We start from the raw sequence: 7,871 nt of genomic DNA on the forward strand, positions 1-7,871 counted from the left end.
AATGTTTTCATATTCATTCTCATGTGTCGACATGGACACCAATGAAGTGCCACACTTATGTCAACATTTACATGTGTTGACCTTTCTGTGTTGATTTTTTCTTGTGGCGATTCGCGTCACACCCCCCCCGTGACCCCCCCTCCCGCAATTCGCGGCAACCCCCCACCGAAACCCCTGTGAACCCCGACCTCACGCGATTCGTGGCACCCACCCCCGCGATCCCCCCACAATTCGCCCCCCCCCCCCGCGATTCGCGGCAGCCCCAGGATTAAATGGCACATGCAAAACACTGACATGGCTATGGTCGACAATGGAAAAGGTTGACATGAGTTTTTGAAGAGTTTTTTTTTTTTTCATTTTTTGAATGTTTTCATATTCATTCTCATGTGTCGACATGGACACCAATGAAGTGCCACACTTATGTCAACATTTACATGTGTTGACCTTTCTGTGTTGATTTTTTTCTTGTGGCGATTCGCGTCACTAAACCCCCCCCGCAACCCCCACTCTTGCGATTCACGGCACACACACACAACCCCCGCGATTCTCTGCAACCCCTCCCCTCCCGCGATTCGCAGCAACCACCCTCCGCAACCACCCCTCCCGCAATTCGCGGCACCCCCCGCGACCCCCCCACCCGCGATTCGCGGACACCCAAGTTGCAATACAGGCATCTTTCATACAATTCTAACCATATTACTCATGTACAAACGTTCACAAATTAAGGGGGCGCAGCCCCTTACGACGGTGTGAAGAGTGCCCGTAGGGTGCGATGAATCACCTAGTAATATAATAAAGGTGTAATAAGGCTCCAGCAGATCACTCGGGTGGGGCGTGGCTTAGCAGAGCATGTAGGAGGCTGCCGGGTGAGAGCGCTCCGTGATACATCCATTTAACAATCCTGTGAACGGGGACATAGGCGCCCCTAACCTGTATATACTCACCCCTGTTTGTAGTGAGCTGTCCTGTGGCCGCAGCAGGCGTTTGGTGCGTCAGTGGTGGGATCCCTGGCCTGGTACATGCTGTCTCGCTGGCCTCAGCACGCTTGTGACCGGGCGCCATCTTGGAGGGACCTGACACGTGATCAGACCATCTGGCTGCTCTCCTGTCTCACCATCCCCCATCACCGGGCTCTTAGTGGGGTGGCTCTCCTGTAAACTACAGTAAGTGGTGGGACAATCCCTCCTGCACCCTCTTCCATCTGGCAGTGTGTCCTGCAGACGGCTGTTACACTGCCCTGTATCAGTAAGTGGGGACAGAGACATCCACGCTGTGGGGGCTGCATAGCTCTCTCCTGTACTCTGCCCGGGACTGATTGCTAACCCAATGTGCTCCCCGGTACATTTACTTACTGGATCTCTCCAGTGGTCCACTACCTACCTCTATATACATCTTATCTGGCGTCATGGGGAAATCTGGACACCATGCTGCAGCTTCCAGGCTGGAGAGGTTTGCCCTGGGCTCACAATGTTCTGACCCCCCTCCAAGGGAGTGATTCCCCTTCATCTTCGGAGGCCACCCCTCTGGAGGTCCCTATACAAACAACACAGCAGATGTTACTGGTTATATCGGCCTCAGAGCAGCACGTTACAGATTGAGATTGCCTTGATCGGCCATGACATTCCAAAAATCCAGGAACGGGTTGGTGAGGCAGAACACCGTATCTGTGACTTGGATGAGATACGGGATACCACTACTCCCCTGACAATACAGTTGCTGATTGATCTACACAGATGCTGGCGGTTAAGTCAAAGCTATCTGACAACGAAGGGAGGCTGAGACGCAATAATGTGCGTCTGGTTGGTTGGCCAGAGAAAGTTGAGGGGTCATCCTCCGAACAACTTCTAGAGACCTTGGTCCTCAAGCGTTAGCCGAGCAGCCTTTGGTCCCCACTCCTCTGTGGAGAGAGTACACCGGATGCCATCCAGGGCTCCCATTCCAGGTGATCCTCCGCCCACTTTTATAGCCGCTTTCTGCATTACAAGGACTGTGACACATTTCCGCTTATCCTGACTTTGCCCTGGATGTACAATAAAATGAATGGGCGTTTCTTCAAGTTAAGAAGAAAATAAGAGACCGCCAAATACAATCCCCCATGCTGTCTCCAGCTTGTCTGCCAGTGGTGTACGAGGACTCCGCTCATTTATTCAGTTCTGCGCACAAGGCGGAAGCTTGGTTTTCCAGAGGAATTCGGGCTCCTGTCTGATAGAGGAAAGCATTTAATGTTCTGTTGTTGGTGAAATTCTTCATTGGTATTTTATTCCTCAGTGCAACACGTTGATCCATCTTCTACATGTAAATGGTTACAATATGCGCCTGGTTCTTATATTATATTATACGTTTCAATACCTGCAATATGCCTATGTCCACCGGAAACAGCCGCTCTTCCCTGGAGCAATTACTAGGATATAGTGTTTTAGGGGTTAGAATCCCTACACCCCCTGGGTTCCTGTTGCCCTTGGTTTTGTTGTATTTGGTTCTGATGGATATGCAGGGTGGGGGGGTGGTTGGGTTTTTCTAGCGGTTCTATGGTTTCTCAGTGTGTCCCTGTATTACCGTTTGCTAACAATTCTTTTTGGCGGTGCTGTTATACAAGAGTTGTGGGAATGCTGTATACTGTATATCCGGGTTCTATAATAGATGCTGGTTTCCATTCTTTCTGCACACTGGTTACATTGTGTCCCTCTTGCATTACATACGAATATGTTTTTGACATGGCAGTGAGGGGTGACGGGCTTCATATACTCAGCTGGAATGTTCGGGGTGTGATCATGTGACACCAGCACTAATACTTACACGTCAGTAAATATAAGGCAGGTATAGCTTGCCTTTCAGAAACCCATGTTACAGGTAGTAGGACAAAACCACGGGCAGGTTTCTGTAGCATTCTACCTTATCTAACAATGCCAGCGGTGCGTCCATTTCAGTGAAGAAATCGGTTAATTTCCATTTAGGGTACTTGTGTATTATCACGTCGCGCCCACGAAATCGGCCGAAAATCGCATGCAAAAATCTGATGCGATTTTGCGGACGATTTTCGTCCAATTTTTAACTTTTTCTGGCCGATTTGCATGCTGTTCCATCATTGCACACCTTGCACACCCCCGATTTTCATCGTAGTGCATCACATGCAATATAGTGGCATGTGATGCATGCCATGCGATGCATGTGAAGCGATTCGATTTGTAATTGTACAATCACCCTGATGGGTGCTTACAATGTTAAATGCACCCCCATTGTCAACACCACCCCCACTATCAACGCCAACCCGAAGCGTGGCGAGCGCAGCGAGCCCGTGAGGGGCGGCGGTACGCGTCCTTTTGACTTTTTCATACCCCCACTATCCACGTCGGCGTGGAGTTGATTTTATATAGTGTGGCGAGCGCAGCGAGCTACCGAGCCCGAAGTGTGGCGAGCGGACGCGGAATACATGTAAAGTAATCCGCGTCCCCTCGCGAGGCTCGCCACACTATCTAAAATCAACTCCACGCCGACGTGGATAGTGGGGGTATGAAAAGGTCGGAGGACGCGTACCGCCGCCCCTCGCGGGCTCGCTGCGCTCACCACGCTTCGGGTTGGCGTTGATAGTGGGTGTGGCGTTAACAATGGGGTTGCATTTAACATTGCGAATCGCATCGCATGCCACTTACAGGCATGCAATGCTATGCGATATTTAAAGGTACAATCAGGGGGCATTTTCCCGAAAATCACATCGCATTCCATCGCATAGTACCTGGGGGTGTGCAAGGATGGAATAACATGCAAATCGACAGGAATCGGCCGAAAATCGGACGCAAAACGGCCGCAAAATTGCTTCGCAGATCAAATCGGCCGATAAATCGGATGCGATTTAGATGAAATCGAGCACCGTGATAATACACAAGTACCCCATTTAGTTCATAGTCAAATTGACCATTAGGGCAGATACGTTTTACTTAGGGCCCATATATATAATAGACGTCTTCATATCCTTGCCGTGTATGTCCCCCCTCCGTATAGTAATGAAGTGCTTAAGCATGTATCTATCTCTCCAGATCCACCTGTTGTCTGTATGGGAGACGTCAATGTCTATAGACGTCACTGTGTCGAGATTCGGGTAAAAAACGGTGAAAAAACCCATGTCGACCTGTTGACTGTTTCACCTGTACATTCTAAATGTCAGTATTTTGTCCTTGTAGGTATTATGACCCATTCGGGATTTTGACCATCAGGATTTTGACTGCATCCCCTCTCACTTGCTTGAAGTGGTGAATTTGTTTGGGTCCTTTTCAGGATTACTAATGAATTGGGACAAATCTAGTATTCTCCCCATTTTGGGAGTTATCCCCACGATATTGCCCCCTGCCTCCCCACTTCAGTGGTCCCTCCATTTCAGATACCTTGGAGTATGGATCACTCCAGATGTTAAAACATTCACCCAGCACAATATTGATCAGGTTACGTCTGAACTTTAGAGGGAGGTTCATATTTGGCAGAAGCTTCCCCTCACTGTTACTGGTCGTATAAATCTTCTTAAAATCAGTGCACAGCCTAAATATTTATGTAGAATAATTTTAATAGGCATTATGGTGTGTGGCATAATAGGTAATGGACATTATGGTGTGTGGCTTAACATGTAATAGGTATGGTGTCAATTTTTTTTTTTCAATTAAATGTTTTATTGAAACACCATGAAATGACATCTTACAGTGTATATTCATATAAATTGTCTGTGACAAAGTAGATCCAAAGATGAAAATTTAACATCATTGTTCAATGTTTTAACAATAATGTGGAGTGTCAATACAAATAAATATAATGACCAGCATACAATAAGTGTCTCACATGCCTCTTATTAACGAGTGAATGTTTATACATTTATTACTTCCCAGGGCCCCCTTAGTACGAAGTACCAGACAAGAACATTTCCTAATTAATTGTTTAGCTCAATCGGTAGATCCCCGAAAGAGTCCTCAACATGTACCACTGGGCCAGGGGGATTGATGAGGTTGTAGACTAATCAAGACTTCATGTAATTCCTCTGACGTCACATCCGTCATGACGACTTCTTTCTGATTTTGGGACAGTGGGGGAAGATTAGCTGCTGATAACAAAGATTCTTGTTTCTCTATGTTAATGGGGAATTCTCTGTATAAAGTTTTAAAGTATTCTTCAAAGTGGGCAAGTATGTCCTTTGTTTCAAACAAAGTACTATGGGAGGCTGGGTCCATTATAGCCATGATGAAGGATTGTTTTCTATAAGGTTGTGACATGAGGGAGAGCAGCCTACCCGATTTGTTACCCCATTTATAAAACATTTGTTTCGTGTAATCTAATTTGGGTCGTGCTTGAGCTGTTAAAAAGGATTCAAGCAATTTTCTATTGCTTAAATAGCTATCTAAATTTGAAGCGGAGCTGAGATCCTGATAATTCCTAAAAGAGCGAGTTACCTCTTGTTGTAAATCCCGATACTGTTTTGCGGTGTCTTTTTTACGTTACGCAACATATTGTATCACCTGACCTCGCATTACCGCCTTTGAGGTTCTGCACAACAAAACTATTTCTTCCCAATGCTCTAAATTGTCGTCACGGAAATTGTTCCAAGACTGTTTGAGGAAGTTTTTAAAGTCCTCTGAGCTTCCCAGGTATCCTGGAAATCTCCAAAGGCGGTCCGCTCCCTCCCCAGAGCCCAACCACAGACTCAGTGACACCGGAGCATGATCCGATATGAGAATATCGTGTATGTCCGCTTGGCGTACAGCAGACATTAACTGATCAGATGCCAAGAAATAATCTATCCTGGACAGTGTATGGTGCGCCCCTGATAGATGCGTAAATGATTTCTCTGTATCATGTATCAAACGCCAAGGATCACTCAGCTGTAGGTTGGTTTTTAAAGTCTTGATATGGAGCCAGGAGGGGGGTAATGAGCCCAATAAAGACAGGGATTTATCCAGCGTGGGGCGATCTACTGAATTAAAATCCCCTCCCATTATCAACTTGTAAACCATGCGGCCCGCCAGAATTTGGGAGATCCTGGACAGAAATCTTTCAGGTGAAACGTTAGGAGCATATAAATTTAATAGGGTAAATCTCATTCCCTCCATCTCCACATCCAAGAGCAGGAAGCGACCCTCCACATCCACCACAGTGTGGAGGACTTGATATCTAAGATTTCTATTGAGTAGAATGGCCACACCCCTGCTTTTTGTTCTATACGAGGCCGAGAAGCATTCCCCAATCCAACGTGCCCTTAATATGGAATCGCTGTCCCTTAACCAATGTGTCTCCTGCAACATAGCAATATCAGGCCTATGTTTTTGTTTGAGTGAGTGATTACCTTCGTACGCTTTATGGTGGTATTCAGGCCACTGACATTCCATGATAACAGCCGCAAGTGTGGGTGGTCCCGTCACGGCGTGGGATTATTTAGTCCTGCAGACATGGATCGACGCTATAAGGAGTTGGCCCTGAGCTAACAAAAAGGGCATATGTTAGACACCAAATTGAGTTGTCGAAAAATCTGAGATTGTGCGGCAGCCCTGAGACACAAACAGAAACATTGACACTTTCATAAGATAACATGAAATATGAAAAGACGAATATGAAAGACTATTTATTCTTTCGGTATACGTCAGGGGCCACAGGCTTAACCTAAGAGGTTAAACTTCTCCTTTCCTCCTCTACCCCACCTCCAGGCCAGGCATTTCAGTTTTTTTGGTGCTGGGCAGGAGCCAGTTGCACCTTTACAGAGGAGCTGCTATATGCAGCCTTACTTCAGCGTCAGACACCAGCACTGCTGCTCCATCACCCGGGCCCGAGCAGCTGCAGCACCACTCAAAGGTGTGTGGCCGCAGCTGGCCCCGGGCACTCCGGATGGCGGCAGCCAGGAACTGACAGAGAAGGTAACACGCTCTCCGTGATGGCGCATAAGCGTCTGTAAGCAGCCCTGCACTGGAGAGATAGTGCGGTCTATAGCACCGGTAGCGGTGCCGCCCGGCAAATGAGGGATACCCACCATTTTACCGGCACTGCATGAGATACTTTCCCTGGCGGCCATTTGTTAGCAGGGGGAGTGGTCTCTCCCCACACAGCCACTCTGCTGGGGACAATAGGAAAGGATACTCATGCAGTTCCCGCCATTGCTCCCTCCTGCTGCACATGGAGCCACCCGGGGTTCCATTCCTCCACTGCCAGGATGCATCTCCTACAGGACAAAGGCTACAGTTTTTGGCTCCAGCCAACCGTAGCTGCGGCAAAAGAGGTTAGTGCCATTTTTCTACATTGTTTGCCTTTTGTATGCTTGCTGTGTACTGTATTAACACTATAACTGCCTGCAGAAGATATTGTGTTTGCTGTACCATATAGACTGCCTGTATATTTTATAGTCCTGACTCACTGCAGTCCCTGATCATGCGTCTAAGGGTAAATCCAACAAGGCAGGGGCACCAGCATTGCTGTCATGTACAGTCTGTAATGCCGGCCTATTCCCCCAGGACTATATACAGGATTGCTTATGCGTAAACTGCTACAATACACAGGCACCGCCCATGCCTTCAGCCTCCTCTCAGGAGCCTGCTTGGGCCTCATCACTTACACAAATAATTGATACAGTCTCAGCAGCACCCCCCTGAGGCCACCTTTGGTCAGAGTGGCCCCCCGCATTGGATACTCCCTGGGTGGGGTCGGTATCTGCCGCTACTCAGCAGGGTGGGCCCGATAGACGCAGGGCCTTCATCAGGGACTCCCCCCACATCCCAGCCCTTCCGTCAGCATGACACTGACACAGGAGGAAGATGATGAGGAAGACGTAGATGATGCAGTGGACGTGGGGGACAATTTAGATAGGGCGGACCCCCCATCCCATCTTAATGTATCAGCCTTGGTTACAG

General features: G+C 47.9%; 1 protein-coding gene across 1 annotated transcript in view; it reads left to right on the forward strand.

Moving 5' to 3' along the window:
- LOC146007433 (uncharacterized) overlaps nt 1–3,259 on the forward strand; it is a 302,630-nt gene extending 299,371 nt beyond the window's left edge. The window contains exon 4 of the mRNA XM_083145783.1: nt 847–3,259. The gene's annotated coding sequence lies outside the window, so the exon portion shown is untranslated. The remainder of the gene's footprint in view (nt 1–846) is intronic.
- The last annotated feature ends 4,612 nt before the right edge of the window (nt 3,260–7,871 follow it).

Source organism: Crinia signifera, chromosome 6, assembly GCF_055691185.1.
Source record: "Crinia signifera chromosome 6, ASM5569118v1, whole genome shotgun sequence".
NCBI classification, from domain to species: Eukaryota; Metazoa; Chordata; class Amphibia; order Anura; family Myobatrachidae; genus Crinia; species Crinia signifera.